Below are 18,052 nucleotides of genomic sequence, written 5' to 3'. Positions count from 1 at the left end.
TGTGCTACTGACAACCTGCTTGCTGTTTGTTTGTTGTGGCTTTGAGTGGGAGCTTTGCCTCCAATAACGCTGTCTAATTACACCTCTCACAAACTGTGTCTACTGGTTTTAGCAGTTGCTGGTTGTCAGTACATCTGAGATAAATGCTACCTTTTCCAAGGGATGCCCATTTCAACCAAACTGACTATAGAGATAGTTGGAAAATGCAAATTCATGGCTCCAGGTTCTGCTAATGTGGGCTGTAGGGGGAGCTGCACCCATGAGGTTACTGAAGATATTCTCAGTCTAAAACAAACAATCTAGGTCTACACACATGGGGCAACTTACCACCAAGCACAAACCTATCTTTGTAAAACAACCAATCTAATTCTTCACATGAAGAGCAATTCACCACCCAACACAAACCAGAGCTTATTTGGGTAATTACTTTTTAAAATATAACAAAATATGGGGGCGGGGGGGTTGTAAACAGAAAGTTAATGCTATAAATGTGTGCATCTATACAGGGCGGTCTGGCACACTGCTGAAAGCCCTGCAGGGTCATACTGCATTGCATTATTTATAACACAGATATGTCAGAAAATAAGCAACAAAAGCTCAGAAGAGTACTCCAACCAGTGACAATATACTTGAATTTAGCCTCAGTAGCAAGCAACATCCACAACTAACCGGGGAACCTTCTACTGCCACCAGAAGGAACCAGTCAACTAATTTCAGCAAAAACTCACTAATTTTGCTACTCTTCATTACGTTAACCAAGACTGATAAATACCAGTGATTCGCCTATTGGCCACTATCTGGGTACTAGTGCGGGTCTCTGCTAAGCAACACTCAGCTAGGAATCCATGTCCATTTCCTCCTTCACTCATCAGAAGCAAATCAGTAACACTAAGCTTAAGCTGGCACTTTAGAAGCAGGTGCCAGGCTCTTTGGTGAACAACAGTTTTATCCTAAATATACTATGGATCTGTTGCTTTGTTGCAGCTTTCTCCAGGAAAATGCTCTGGATAATACATACAGGAGCTCAGTGCATGACAGCTAAGCTGCACAACAAACCAAAACTGGACCAGACAGAGAAATCTCATACCCACTGCCCAATCAAATACAGCCAGGAATCAATGTCTCCATGCTCCTGTCAGCAGGAGCAAAACAGTAGCATTGATCCCAAGCTGGGTCCTAAACAGCAATTTTCATGCTTTGCAATGATTGATAGTCTATGGGAAGGCTAAAAAAATAATGTCTCAGTGCTCTTTCGCTCTTGCAGAAGCAAAACAGTAGCACTAATCTCAAGCTGGCTGCTATGAAGCAGTTTTCAGGTATTTCAGTTACTGGTAGTCTCTAGGAAGACTAGATAATATCATCACTCTGCTCCTCTTCTTCCTCCATGGGGAAGCTGTATGGTCAGCATTTTTTTTGTATCTAAGTCTGCGCCTATAAAGATGATATGCTGTAATGGCAACAAGGCAGATTTTTTGAAATTTATTGTGATCCCTACATGGGAGCAAAGATGAATAGTGGTGTCTCTCTCTCTTGTGAGTAGATGCTTGGTGGTGGCAGTTAGGAGCCAGTCATCCAAATATTGAAGCACCCGGAATCCTAGACGCCTCAAGTGAGCCGTAACCACTGCCATGCATTTGGTGAACACTCAGGGGGCTATAGAGAGACCGAAGGACAGGGCTTGAAACTGGTAGTGAGTGGCTCCCAGCCAAAAGTGCAAATGCCTCCTGGATCCCCTGTCCATTCTGATATGGTACGCATCCTGGAGATCTATCGAGCACAACTAATCATCTTTCCCCAGGAAAAGGAGTACTGACTGCAGTGTCACCATCTAGAACTTTGATTTTTTTTTAATGGACTTGTTCAGTCTGCTGAGCTCCAAAATTGGCCTCCAGTCCCTCGTCTTTTTTGGAACTAAAAAGAACCTGGAGTAAGTTCTGGATCCAGTTTGGTCTGCGGGGACAGTTTGGATGACTCTTTTGTACTTTTAGAGTTGCGTGATCCTTTTGACTGGGTGGAATATCTGGGACTGATTTTGTTTTTTAAGGGAGGAAAGGAAACGGGAATGTGATAACCTCTGGATATGATCGTTTGTACCCATTTGTCTTTTGTTATTTTTAGCCAGGTGCTTGGATGCAAAGATAAGTGACTGCCTCCAGAGATGGACAGATGGGCTTCCTCTCAGGAGCACTGGAAGGGCTTATCAATGAAAGAGTCCCTGTCACCCTGGTTCTGTGGATCCCATCTGCCGCATGGTCAGCGTCTTCCATTGTTACTTCCCCCTCTGCCCCTGGGGGAAGAATCACCATGTGTGTCCGGGAAAGCTCTCTGGGATTTTAGAAACCACATTTTCTCCCCTTCTGACCTTTGGGATAAGGTCTGGTAGGTAGCGAGAAAAGGACTCCAAAAGCAGAGAGAGTCTTTCCTTCCTGTTCACACTTGGTTAGCGCCTCTATAACTTTTGGCCCAAACAAGGATGAGCCATCAAAGGGGGCGTTAATAAAGAAAGACTTAAAAGGGTTCCGTGAAATTACATAAGCGCATATAGAAATGTCTCCTTAAGGAAATTCCTGTACCCTCTGCCCTACTTGCTCCATCAACTGCATAAGATATGAGCCTCATGGAAGAGTTTACACAGAATTTAAGGTGGAGAGCTGGGAGGAGACCTTATCCGAAATCTCCAGAGCTACAGAACCTTTGAGGCTATCTCCTAGCGCCTTCAGGAGATCCCTCTGAAGCCTAGTGAAATGGGTCAGGTAGTTCAGCAACTGAGAGTAAAGGATGCTGAAGAAAACATGTGCTTTCCATACCTGCCCATCGTGCGAGACTCCTTGTTCGGCGGATGGACAGACGAGGATGTCTCTGAAAGCTCTTTTTTGGTGGTTGCCGCCACCAGCATAGCATCTACAGGAACACCCTTGCTAAGGAGCTCCCTATCTGATGGCACAGTGATGAACTTATTTGGCCTCCTAGGAAGAGATTCCACTGAGTCTGGGGAGCCAAACACCTTCCGACTGACTACAACCATGAGCTGATCAAAAGGCAGATACACCCAAGAGGTGGAAGGGCGAGACCCAAAAGCCTCTAGGTATAAAGACTCATCCTCAGAAGGGGTGATGGGCTTCTAGCCACCTCTCTGCTTAAGGATTTCAAGGATGTCTGAAAAGGAGACATCCTCAGAGGGTGACTGTGGGGACCCTTCTAACTCATCGAGCTCCGTATCTGAAATGATGGACTCCTCCGGAAAGTCAAAATGCTTCCTCTTGCATAATCTCTTCCAAGGGACCTCTTCAGAGGAGTAATCCGGGGAGGTTTCTGAAGAGCGGACTTCACCCAGTGGGGCATCCTCAGGCTTTGGGTCTCCACGTCTGTGTGGATGCGAAGGTACTGAGACAAACATTGTTGCTTTAGGGGGAAGAGCACCTGAATCTGAGAGCAGAGCTGTCTGTGGTGACAGCACTCTCCTCATCATCTCGAAAGCCACCCCCGGCCTGGATCCGAGGAAACCTCCGACTCTGAAGAACTTGAAGGTCTCCCCAGAACCAAGGTGGCGGGCTCCGAGACTGATGTAGGAGCCGAGCTCACCTGCCTTGAGGCCCAGAGAGTCAAGTTCGGATCGGACAGCTGCCCGACCTGACTCTCCTCACTGGACCCAACTGGAGAAGTTCCCTATTAGAAGCCAAAGACGAATTATTTCGAATGCATCTTAGTCAAACTCAAAAGCCTGAAATGGCAAAATATTGAAGTGGCTTTTAAGCAAATTCTTTCCCTAGGAAAGAATTTGCTTGGCCGCTTCATTATTTTGCCATTTTCGGCACTGTAGTGCGGTCTCGGAGTTGGTATATTTAAGTTGGGGGGGGGGTGTGGGAGGGGCGAGGCCTCCCACTTAATGTAATGTTTAAAGTTTTTTTTGTTTTTTTTTTTTGTTAGAACAGCGATTTTTTTCCCCTAAGAAAAAAATCATTGTTCTGACAGTTTGAAATTTTAAGCTTTCACTAACATAGGGTCAATTAATCACTGTTCAGTTTTTAAGCATTCAGTGATCTAATATTAACCCACTGGAGAGCATCGGCTCCTAGACCCCTCAAATTCTGATGGAACTGAGGAAGTCAGAGCAGTAGTTGGGCCCGAAATCCCGGAGCAGTTCTCAGTACTGATGGTTCCACTACAATCATATCCAGGCACTCTGGCTCTGAAGTCCCAGATCAGGTCGGAGCAGGAATTGATGAAGTGGAGGTAGTCTTCTCTGGCTCCGAATTCCTCTGGGTTGGAGTTGACAGTATCTTGTTCAGCGCCAGTGTCTGTAGAAATCTTCTTACCACATGATCCACATCTTCATTGGACAGGCTCTTGGACCTCACTGGCTGCAATAAGGGAGATCTAAGAGTCAGGGAGACCAGCTCCAACACACGGGACTGGCTCCAAACTGAAAACTCCATTGGCCCTGAAATCACAATAGGAGCTGAGGAGGAAGGTTTTTCGGGACTGAAAGCCTTTGGGTCAGAGGATGACTCTTTTGCAATCTTTTTTGTTGGTTCTGAAAGAGGAACAGAGGTGGATGTTCTCTTGCCTAACTTCTCAGACTTGGAAGACAGAAATTTTGGAGACTTGGACATACTCTGAGTCTCTTCTACAGCCTCTTTAAAAGGAGTCTTTACCAATCCTCTTAAAACAAGTTTATTTTTTCTCTCCAGCAAAACCCTGGAACTGAAGGCATGACAAAATGCACATGACTCCTGAAGGTGGACAGCACCTAAACAATAAACACAACTAGTGTGGCCATCTGTCAAAGACATTTTCTGGCTACAATTATCACATTTTTTAAAACTAGAACGTTTTGATTCTTTTAAATCATTCAACATATTGAAAGAATGGCACTACCAATAACACCAACAATGAAAAAAACAACTAGAGGAAACAGTATATATATATATGTGTGTGTGTGTGTGTGTGTGTGTGTGTGTGTGTATATATATATATATATATATATATATATATATATATATATATATATATATATACATACACACACATATATATATATACATATATATATATATATATATATATAAATTTTTTTTAAACACAACAGCACACCAAAAGAGCGAAAGAAAGACAACTAAGGCAGTTTTCTAACTTAAACGAACTTGCCCCTAGAAAAGGGGAAAAACAAACAAGGGAAGGAAAGCCTTCTAAGTTAAATGGGAAAAAGGAAGCCCTTTAATGTAAACGAACTACCCTGGGGAGCAAGACAAAATGTAAACGAGTTATGACAGAAAAGTTTTAGTGTCTTTTTTCCAAGCTCTCTAACTTAAATGAGCTTGGATAATTAGAAGAAGGGTAGCCGGGACAGCAGGAAAAAAGGGCCTAGAGGTAGACACGACGGCTACAGTAAAACAGCCAACAATAAGGCGAACGATAGCAAAATAGCAAAAAACTATTCCAGAGTAAAGCTAACAACATTCTAAGAGATTCTAACACCAAAAAGGTAACAATTCTCAACTACTAAAGACAATTAGAAAAATTTAAATTTTCACTTAGCCAGAGCCTGACTGGAAGCACCCGATCTTGTTTAGCGGCAAACGAGATCTAGGTAATCTTCCCTGAGCATGATGGGATAGAGCTACAGCCACAAGCCAGTGGAAGTCCTCGAGCTTTTGTATAGGTCGAGTCAGAACCGATGATCAGTTCCGGACCCACCAGTGAAGAATGAAGGTGAGATAGGACAACATAACATTGTACCCTCATTCCCTAAAGCTAGGATCCACCAAGTTATCCATGCACTCAAGTCACTACCCCACAGGTACCAGTATAATTCTATCATATTCCACGTGGGAGTTAACAACTCAAGACATATTTCCCTGAACTATATGATGAGAGACATTGTTGATTTTTTTGAATGTGTGTGTCATGTTGGTATATGCCTTGCACTGAGCAGCGTTCTACCTTCACCAAGGATGATGCCACAGTATAAACAAAATATGATTGACTTCAACAACTGGCTCAGTTTCTGGTATCTTTCCAGGGAGATTCAATATTTATCAGCATGGAAGGAAGTGATTAACAGATCACACTGCTTTGCAAAGGATGGTCTGCACCAATCTCCACTAAACTTCTGAATACTGGCTAAAACTTTATCCATCCCCTTTGAACCTTTTTCGGCAATGCCAAATTGACAAACCAACTGACGTAGAAAGGTAAACTCAAAGAGAAATAATGGTGTTACTACTCAGAGCGAGGAGCCTAAACAAGAAATGCCACACCATACAAGCTCTCCTCACACTGGAGAATACAGACATCTGTGCCATTACCAAGACATGGTTTAAATCCACAGAATGTACTCCAGCAGTTCAAGGCTTCAGTGCCTTCCACACAATTAGACCATCATCTGCATAGACAGGGACAAAAGGTAGAGGAACCTCAATCAATATTAGCAACCAGCATAACCCAGCATTGGTTTAACAATCTCCTGGAATTTATCCATGTGCAAATCACCACACACAAAGTCTCATGCCATATCCTCGTAAGCTATAGGTCACCCTCTATGTCCCTCGAATCCCATGGCTCATACCTTGACCTATTGGAGACACTCAACATTAAACCAAATACCCTAATCATGGGAAATTTTAACTACCCCTCTATAGACTGGGAATCATACACTGCCTCATACTCACAGGCACAATGACTCCTGGACTTTATTAACACAAATACCATTAACCAGATAATGCCCACACCCACCAGAAGTTCAAACACACTGGAACTGTACTCACCAATATGAGAATACTGCACCACCCTCCCCCTCATGTCATGTTCTCACTGGTGAGGTTGGACCACAAAACTGTCTCTCTTGCAATAAAAATCAGCTTGGTAGCCCCAGCAAACCCAGTAACAGTTAGGAAGTATTTCAAAGCAAACTACATCCTATTAAATAATAGTTTATCAAAATTCAGGGACTCTCTTAACCCCGAGTTCACATCAACCTGTGCAGAATTCTTCACAGAGACACTGCACAACTATGTAAATGGCTCTATAGAGGCTGCTGTACCTACTAGATGCAAGCCCAAAATAAGCTCTAAAAACAAACCACACCGGTAGAATCCTAACCTTATTACAGTATATAACAAAAGGAAAAAAAAGTCATGGCTAAAATCAAGATAATGACAGGAGTTTAGTCCAACAAAGCCAATTACGAGGCTAAGATAGCCTCACAGGCTAAATACAACCACAAGGCATTCCACACTTATGTCTGAAACCTCAGAGGCAGCAAATATCTGCTATGTACACAGTCATACAAGGGGGTGTAATTGATGGTCATATCTGTGTGGGTATAAATACTTAGCTCCTGCACCTCATAGTAGTTATGGTGTAATATGGGAAATCTTCTTTGGACAGGATCATTGGTTTGTTTGTGTTGACAGTATGTTCATTATTTACCTGTGAATAAACTGGACAACATGAAATCAATAAGTTTAATGTTAACATTCTAAATATGAACACAATTTAATGCAGCTGTATTTTGCAAGCAAGCAAATCTGAAATGCACTCTATTTAGCCAACAACAGTTTGACTGGCACTTGCTGCAGATAAGTAAGGCTATGAGCTCTTAAGGAATTGCTTCTTGCAGTACAGGGTTTGAGTCTCTCAGCCTTCATTTGTTATCTTTGTGACCCTGACCAAGTCACTTCACCAGACACTTCCCCTGGACTGCTCTTGAAAAGGGACATATGTCCAGTGGGCTGTCCCAGGCTGTTAGCAAATGTGTCACACATTTGTCTTTTGAATTCCTGCACCCTTCATATAGCTGATAATTAGTGTTTCACTATATGCTATTTGTTTACAAATCCTATGTCTGCAAGTCTATGCAGTTTAATGGATTGCCAAATAGATTTATAACCCAACAATAGAGGCCTTTATTACCTTGTGTGAAAAACAGTTTAGAGAGATATTTAATAAGGACACTAAACCATCTTTTTCTAACATGACTTCAGAAGACTATGATGCTCTTTTTGAATTGAAAAGCATGTATTCAATATAAGTTAGACCAGTTGATAAAGGTGGCAGTGTTGTAGTGCTAGATAAAAATTTATATACAGCACAGATGAGGAAGCTACTGTATGATGAGGACACTTATTCTTGTAATCCTAGAATGTATGTCACTGATATTCTAGAGAAGGTTTCTTTTTTGATTTTTGACTTATTAATGACGGGTCTCATTACTGAAAGTTTATTTAATTATTTCAATGTGGAGCACCCCCTCATTACCACTATTTATGGCCTTCCCAAGATTCATAAGAACTTACACTGTCCCCCAGTGAGGCCAATTGTATCAGGCAAAGGCTGGAGTACGGAACCACTATCTATCTTTATTGAGAAAAATGTACACCCATTATTAGATGAATGTGTAACAGTGTTAAAGGATACTAAATCGTTTCTATCTAGATTGGCTGATAAGGTTTCTACTGTATCTACTGACTACATGTTTGTTACTCTGGATACAGCATCACTGTTCACTGTTATTCCTAATGAATGGGGTGCTGAGAACGTTAGAGAATTTTTGAACCACAGGGAATGTTTCACCAATGATAAGGTCAATCTGTCATGTACTCTTCTTGAAATCATATTAGAGAACAATGTTTTTTATCTTTGAAAATTAATATTTTCTGCAGAAAGTTGGCGTCGCCATGGGCACTGCCTGTGCAAATACCTACACCAACCTAGCACTGGTTCAATGGGAGAACATGTTTTTGTTGCATTATAATGCCTTTTCCTACTATATTTTGTGGCATGTGCATTTCGTGGATATATTTCTGCTTTGGAAAGGCACTCAGTCAGAACTGGAACAGTTTGTGACCTACATGTATAGTACCACCAGCTTCCTTATATTTACCTATAATTATTTCTCTGTAGCGATAGATTTATAGGTTCATAGGTAGGTACTAGGCTATCTGCCCGAGGGCATTTATAAGCTTAGCCAGAGTGTGTCGGCTTTCGCCGCCCCATTGATTAATTAACTGAGCCTCTGTCAAGCAGAGCCAATGAAGTGATCCCAGGGGTGTATTTTCTGCTACCCATCCACTCGTCAAGGCTTCTCTTGAAGAGTGTTAGTGAGGGGCTCTGCCTAATGTAGATAGGGATTTTTTTCCAAAGCATGGGGAGTCTCTGTGACAGGAATCTATCCCTCCAGCGTGTTCTATTTATTGTTGTGGTGAGGTTTAGCTCACTAGAGCGTGTGGCTCACAGTGACTTGGATTTCTTTAGGTGGAGCATGTCCATCAATTCTGAGTTGGACATGGCTTTGTAAGTCAGGCAGAGATCACCTCTGAGTAAGCGATATGCCACTGAGTACAGCCGGAGTTTTTTCAGTCAGGCTGCATAGGACATATGTTTGAGGCCAGTAATCCTCTTGGTGAGGTGCTTTTGTGGTCTTTCCAGCTGTTGGAAGTGTCTTGTGAGGTACATCCCAAATGGGGCATTGTACTCTATGAGGGGTCTGATGAGTGATGAGCAGAGGGGCACTATAACCTCTTTATTTCTAGATGCAAACCCCTTAGTAATTAGATGTGCCACATAGAAGGATTTCCTAACTACTTTGGTAATACGATGGTCAAAGGAGAGATTACTATCTACCTGGGTCCCCAGATCTCTTATTAACTCTGCTGTATTAAGGGGACTGCCGCCTATGTTGTAATTCGTGGGTGTTTTGTTTTTCCCAAACGGGATGACTATGCATTTTTGGCATTTAGCTTGAGGCCATGACTTTGACACCAGGTGTATGTCTCAGTAAGGCCCTTTTGAAGGATGTCCGTGTCAGCCGGAGAGTCAGTTATGGCTCCCAGTTTGCAGTCATCGGTGAACTTGGTTAGCCATAGTCCTCCTGTGTTTGAATGTACTTCTGAGAAATATATGCCAAACAATAGGGGTCCCAGAACCGAGCCTTGTGGGACACCACTTGTGACTGATTTAGAGTCGGACCTGGAGCCCGGTATTCTTACCGTGTGAGTTCTGTCTGTAAGCCAGTTGGCAACCCATCTCGTGACATAGGGGTTTATGTTCAGGCTGGTGAGTATTTCTATAACACCCGAGTGAGGAATGGTGTCGAATGCCTTGGCAAGATCAAGGTAGGTTGTGTAAACCACCTTTCCCTCGTCTATGGCCTTGGTGACTGTCTCAAAGAAGTCAACCATATTTAGTAGGCATGATCTGCCCTTAACAAAGCCGAACTGGGTCAGGTCAAGTGTTTGGAGGTTCCCAATGTCTTTGTTAATGAGTTCCATGATGATGCACTCCATGGCCTTGCAGACCAGGCTAGTCAGGCTTATAGGGCGATAGTTACCAGGGTCAGTTGTGGCCCCTCCTTTGTGGAGCAGAATAACCGTTGCTGTGCACCATTCTATGGGCATGTAGTCTGTGGAGAGGCTGAGGTTGAACAGCGTGTTTAGGTGGGGGATTAGTTCGTTCCGTAGTTCGTGCAAGACGCAGCTTGGACACCATTCGGCCCCACTGATGCTGTGTTTTTGGCTTTTGAAAGGGCTGTTTTCACCTATGATTTCCGGGACTTTACACTTTTCCGGCATTGTTGTGGGCCCTTTTGAAGGTGAGAGGGAGGTGAAGTTTGCACTGAATCTATCTGATAGGATGTTGGCAATATCAGTAGGTTCAGTATATTTTGTGCTATTTTGCACTAGCTCAGAGCATATCTGCGAGTTGCCACTTAGATTCTTGACATAGCTAAAGAAGGCTTTGTGGTTATCTTTCAAATCCTTGGCTATTTTTCTTTCAAAGTTAGCCGTTATGAGGGACCTTAGTTTCTTACTGATACTGATCAGGGATGTCTTTCCTTCTTGGGATTTGCTGTTTTTCTGAACTAGTTTCCTCCTTTTGTTGTATAACCTGTGTATGGCAGGGGTCCACCAGACTGGTTTCCTTCTCTTAGGGGAATGAGTCTTGGTTTTGCTAGGGATGGCATGATCCATGCATCCTTGTAGGTGTTCATAGAGTGCAATTGTAAAGGATTCTGCATCTTGGGCAGTGTTATCCTTTAGCGTGGGGGCTGTAAAACTTACCACCTCTGCCTTAAGTAAGGTGAAATTTGCTTTAGAAAAGTTTTTCACTGTGGTTTCCTTGGTTGGGGTGGTGGTGGGGTGTGGACATCCAGGGTGATTAGTTTATGGTCTGATCTAACCAGTGATGGGTTGACCTCCAGTACGGAACACCTGTCACCCATGTTGGTGATGACCAGTCCAATATGTTGTGGCCTCTGATAGGGGAGTTTACCAGCTGATCCAGGGCATTTGAGTTGATAAATTCCAGGAAGCGCTGAGCCTGGGAGTTTGTACTCAAGTAGTTTTCCCAGTTAATGGTAGGGGACTAGTGTATTTAGGAAACCGACTAGGAAGAATACCTTTTTGCATAAAAATAGTATGCACCCTAGGCACGTTACACGTAATGTGTTGAAAGGCCAGGTCTGTCAAAAAATGAGGTACATAATGATGATTCTCAACTATGCTTAGCACTTGACTCTCTTAAGAATGATTTCTTACATAGAGGTTATAAGGTGAAAGAAACTGATGCCTGCATCACCAATGCTTGGCAAGAAAGGGAAAGTAGATGTAAGGCATATTATAGTAATTCAGAAGCACCTCATAGTTCACAGGCATTATCTGTTATGACTAATACCTTCAGGGTACCCTTACCCTATTCCAGTGACATTAATAATTAATGCAACATTATAAAAAAGAAATGGAATATTTTACATATGGTAGAAGAACTGAAGGGCATTCTAGATATTACACCACACTTTACTTTTAAAAACAATAAGTCACTCAAGAAACATTTGCGTTATAGATCATACCATCACAATGGAATTCTTCGATCTAACAGGAAGGGCACTTTTGCATGTAGGTCTTGTGCAGCGTGTAAGTATATACTTACAGGTTCAGTTTATATACATCCCTATGTGAATCTTAAAATTGAGTTACACTTCTATGCTGACTGCAAAACTACCAACATTGTTTATTTTAGTAGCTGTCAGGTTTGTCATGCTTTTTATATAGGCATGACTAATAGGTCTTTGAAAGATAGAATTTTGGAACATTACAGAGAAATTAGAAACAAAAAAGAGACCAATGCTTTAGCACAGCATATCATTCAGCATGGCTCAGGACATAATTTTAATTTGTGGTTTTGCAGGCATTAGATGTGGGAATTAGATGGGGGGTGATGTAAATCGTATAGGAGTAGCAGAACAGAAATGGACTCTACTGTTTAATGCAGAGAAACCACCTGGTTAAATGGGGCATCCAGCCTCAAACCATTTCTGAAAGCGCGTCCACTCAGACATTATGTTTTATTTCTGTATAATATCATACATATATATATAAATATATATATATGCATATAATATATATTTTCTTGTTATGTAATATTCAGTATTTTCCTTTTTATGTTTTGTAATTTGAACTTGTTTGCAGTTTTTCTTGTGACTGTACCTTTTATTCTATATGTCATAACTGATTCTAAGAATTCATTGGTTAGTCTCATTTTAAATTGAGTGCTGTTTCATTTAGTTTTTAGTCTGATGAAGCGATGTTATAATCGTGAAAGCACTTACTTTTATAATTTTATTTTATTATGAATAAATAATTTTCAGTACTCAGCCGTGTCAGTGCGGTATTTGTTATTATTTCTTGGTTTATCTATTTTTTTTACCGCTCTTTTTCCTGTTCCTGTGGTTTTATTCAATCTTTGCTGCATATTTAATTATGCCTTGTGTTCTGCATATTGCCAGGAAATGTAAATGGTCTTTCATTTTTAACAATGGACTGCAGGTGATTTTTTTTTTTTTTTTTAGTTATTTTCTCCCAATACCTTAGTTTCTCTGACAGTTTTCTCCAGTAAATTCTACCCCCTTATTGCTTATTCTCTACCTCTAACTGCAGTCAACCCTATCAGCAGAGTCGCCTGTATCCATTCTCAGATTGGCTATGGCTGTTGTTATTCCCCTTAAAGATCTGCATGCAAAATGTTGTTCGCTCCTTACTGGTAGAATGGCATTCTAGAGGGTGTACTAACTTAGGAGAAATGTTGTATGGCCTCATATAAAAATCCACTGGTTCACTGTTATTCACTGCCACAGTTTTCTCATTACACATTAGATAAAGAATCCATTACGGGTATTGTGTTAAAGTTGTAATGTATATGCTGATTACATTAATGACATAGAAGGCCTATTTATAGAGGTGCCATGCATCATGAGTAAAAAATACTAAATATTTACCTAAATACTGATTTTTTTTTATGTTTTGTCACTTAAATTATCTCCCCAAGTTTAGACTCACAGGCAATGTACTGTTGCTGTTTGGCCTCATATAAAAATCCACTGGTTCACTGTTATTCACTGCCACAGTTTTCTCATTACACATTAGATAAAGAATCCATTACGGGTATTGTGTTAAAGTTGTAATGTATATGCTGATTACATTAATGACATAGAAGGCCTATTTATAGAGGTGTCATGCATCATGAGTAAAAAATACTAAATATTTACCTAAATACTGATTTTTTTTTTATGTTTTGTCACTTAAATTATCTCCCCAAGTTTAGACTCACAGGCAATGTACTGTTGCTCCTTGCGTATATTTACACTTCCAGTCAGCAGCTACGTGCATTTCATAGGTGAGGTCATGAGATATTATTCTTTGAAATCTGCTGTAATATTTTATATGGTTACAGAGATGACCAATTATTGTTACACACTACCAATGATCTTCAGTTCACAGCATGTCTAAAAATGTTGCATTTTTTGAGTAAGCAAGCTCTGTATGTGATCCACATCATCTGTATGTTTTTATAAAAGGAAAACAGGAGTTCAAGATGGCCGCCGAGCACTGAACACACACTTTCTGCTGCTCCTGTATCAACCAAATCTATCTGCTCAAAAAAAACCTGTATCTGGCACCGAATTGAACAGGAAAGGAGTATTTCTTCTAAACTACACTTCATGAAAAAGACCTATAGCAACATTTTGGTCTAAAAGGTAAAATTTTGTCATTTTTCTGCAAGGGCTTACCTCTAGTGACTGGCTGAAGGCCGCAACTGCATGGTGGCATCATTTTCTCTGAAGGACTGAGTTCTGAGTTCTAAACAAGAGAAGTTAAAAGAGAATTCTTTAAGTCACTCCCTTGTGGCCTAAACCTACACTTTAATTCACCCAGTGATGGCTAACCAACAAGAATCCATGGATGCTATAACTTCTAAAACCAAACTATCTTCTCTAATGTCACCTGAAAAGGATGTAACAGCTAAGAGGCAGAGAATAAATAAATCAACACAGGATTCAAATAAAGGAGCTGCTAAATCTAAAGGTGAGTCTGTTCTCTCACTAGATGACCTAAAAATAGCATTACAGCCCTTGCATGAAGATTTCAAATTTTTCTCAGACAAATTAAATTAATTTGGTTCTAATCTAGACCAAATTACATCCAGAATGAATCTTATTGACAAGAAAACTGAGGAGAATTCAAAGCAAATACAAGATTTACAAACCAAGGTAAATACAAATGACAAAATTATTAGTGACTTACAGCAAAAAATAGTAGACTTAGAAGCACGCAGTAGGAGAAACATTCTAATACGTGGCATTATGTGGCATTGCAGAAAAGTTTGACCAAGTACAACTACCAGTCATACTAACTGAGATTTTTGAACACATTACTGAAAATAAAATCTTAGCTAAAGAAATCATTATTGAAAGAGCTCATAGAGCATTACAAAGATCACAAGATGAGGGTATTCCTAGGCAGATTTATGCAAGGCTACTAAATGCTGCACATGTTACCAACTCCTCATGGCTGCAAAAAAGAAAAGTAACATTTCATGGAGAAGTCACAGGATTACAATAGCACAGGATTTACCCCAATCCATTAAGGCTCAAAGACAAGCTCTAGCTCCTTTTTGTGCTTTGTTAATCAAAAAAAAAATTACGCGTCCAGATGAAATACCCAGCCATCCTCTCCTTCAGCTATGGGGATCAGAAGTTCCTAATACACTCTGCAGATGAAGCAAAAAAAGTTTTTATGCAAGCTTTGAAGGAACTACCTGCTTAACTAGCTATACTGTTAAAGCTAGTAAAATAATATAACCAAGATAATACAGTATATGTTTAAAAACTATGAATTACTGTTAAGACTAACAAATAGTATAACCAAGATGATTACACCTACAAAAAACTATCTCTGCTGGCTTTATAACACTGCTGATTCTAACTTACCCTGCCATCTTCCCAGCTTATTTTTACCATCATCTGGATGTCCTGGCTTTTTTTTGTTTTTTATTTTCCTTTCTAGCTCTTCAGCAATATGTTGGCCCATTTGTATCAGTGCACGAGGCTCCCTGTGTCCTGTAGAGGCCTTATTTAGAGCTCCACAAGGGTTCCCTAAGCTCCCAGGGCCATTTCAACATTCCATTACCCAGAATGCAACAGAAACATCAGCTGATGACATCACGAGGTCGGAGGTTGCAACAGAAGAAGAAGCAGTGCATTTCTGGGAATGCTAATATCATGAATTAGAGCTTAGGGAAGAAGAAATGGATCTAAAACAACACTTTCTGGACACTTCAGGATGGGGGTAATTTAAATGGACTATAAATGACTCTGGTCAGGGTAATTCAGCAGCCTAATCTTATGTTTAAGTAATTAATGTATTACAATATAGTTTTTTTTCTAGCAATACAAATACATCACTTTGTCAGAAGTCTTTCATATCAAACTGTATAGTAGCTCCCATCTGCTGGTCATGTTGCAAAACTACAATGCCATACTTCAGACATGCTTTTCTGTGCCTTTCAGTTTTTCAAAAACAATATTTTGTGTGTTCACATTTAGTTTTCTATTTAGTATTTATGTGTGTGTTTAAGTGCTCATTGTGAAAGTGTTTGTGATACAAACTCGGACTCTGTGAGTAAAATAAAAAGCCTATGTAATTGTCAAAAGTTATTTAAAAACAGCTAAAGACAATTGCCTGTTTAGTAATCCATTAGTCTACTTCACAGCTGTGCTACCTTTACTGAAAATATGTCTTCAAGTTTGAAAATTTATCTGTTGTTGCATGGTACCACAAATTAGCATTTTAACTACTTTCACCATGATTTAATCACAATTCATGAATCATGAAGAGGAACCTTGATGAGTGGATGGGTAACAGAAATTTCACATCGAGGATCACACCAACAGCACTACTAGATAGGGGCCAAGGGTACTAGCTGCTAGTACAAGGGTCTAGGGAACTACTAAAGGGGCGGTGAATACCGCACAACGTGGCTGGGCTACCCTTCGGGCAGATAGTCCAGTACCAACCTATGATGTTTTAATTCTATACTGAAAGTGCGGGATATGGATGGCTTGTTCTTTCTCTCAATGAAGGTGGATCTACAGAGCTAGTGAGCTTGATATGCTGTATGCTTGTGCTTGGTTTAATTAGCCGGCTTGCTAAAACTTGATTTCTTGCTAAAAAGGCTGGCTAAACTGTGTTTTTTATTGGTTAGTGATGATATGTGAGTTATGTAGTTTATTGTGAACTGCATTTATTGAAAATCCAATTATCTGCTTAGGTTGTCAATTAATGCTCTTGTTTCTGTCTTTCCTTCTTTAATCCTATTGTTATGTAATTTTGTGTGTAATGCATATTTAGTAAACCCAGCTAGATATCTAGATAGGTAAAAAATTTATTTACATTACTCAATTCTGTTTGTTGACGGATATATTTAACCTGTGATTTTTTTCTTATTATAATTACCCCCTTCATTAACCTCCCTTTAGAGCAGTATGCTCAGTTAGAGCTTATCTAAGTTGACTGTCCCTTCTCCAGACAGGAGACCAAAACATAGTATTAGTTTATGATGGTACTTACAGCTATGCCAGTTATAAATAGAACCTGCGTTACTATCTGCTGTAATGGTTATTAATAGCTCTGGTTATAAACTGTGTTGTTTTCAATTGCTTAGTAACTTTTATTGTCTATATTACTCCAACCTCACTTGCCTATTTGCATGAAAATTTTCGAGGTCAATAATCTAAAAAAAAATGCTGTATGTATTATGTTCTTATGGTGGTATTGTTTTATCTCCTTTAACTCCTAACTCGAACGTCACTTTGCCTTTAACTGTCCATTCTATGTACATATATTTTTCAATATTCCTTAACATTTTTGGGAGTGGCATGATGGTGTAGTTGTCCAATGTTTGTTGGTGCTTGGACTATTGATGTTAGTTTATATGTCTCCCTGCTCTGTTCTTGTATTATTCTTCATAAGGAAAAATATTTAAAAACAGATCACTTGTATCTATATAAAACTTTTTCAAAGATGACTCAGGGAGACAGGTGGGTAGGCACGGGTTTTATGGTAAGGAGCATGGATGCCAGAATACGATTTGCTACCACATTACACTTTCTGTCATATATAAAAAATGTGTTTATTAACTGCATCGTCCCTGATAGGGCTTTTTTCTTAGTATATCCTAGCATATATCTATGTTTTGAATCTAATTATGATGATTAGTGTGAATTCCTGGAATGTAAATGGGCTTCAAGAAATCAATAAAAAGAAACTAGTTATGCACCTGATTTTTCAGGATAAATCCAACATCGTCTTTTTACAGGAGACTCATATGACAAATGTTCAATGGGGTAATATTAAAAAAAGAAATTGGATTAAACTTGTGATATCAGCAGGGAATAGTCTTGCATCAAAAGGCACTGTAATAATAATTAATAAATCCTTTCCTGGTGAAGTGCTAAATACTAAATTTGACCCGAATGGTAGATGGTGTTTATTTTTCTGCTCATACCCTCAGGTAAAATCCCCTTTACTTTTCTTAAACCTATATAGCCCTTGTACAAACCAGCACTTATTCTTCCATGAAATACATAATCTACTACTTCAATTTCCTAATCATCTTTTCATTATTGGTGGTGATTGGAATGCACTCATGGACCCCTTGAGTGATAGTTCAAATAAATTCATTGTCCGGGAAAGTCCGACATACAGGACAATTACAA

This window comes from Protopterus annectens, chromosome 15.part0 (genome assembly GCF_019279795.1).
Source record: "Protopterus annectens isolate FY-2018-M chromosome 15.part0, PAN1.0, whole genome shotgun sequence".
NCBI lineage: Eukaryota > Metazoa > Chordata > Ceratodontiformes > Protopteridae > Protopterus > Protopterus annectens.
Note: the sequence above shows the minus strand (reverse complement) of the source record.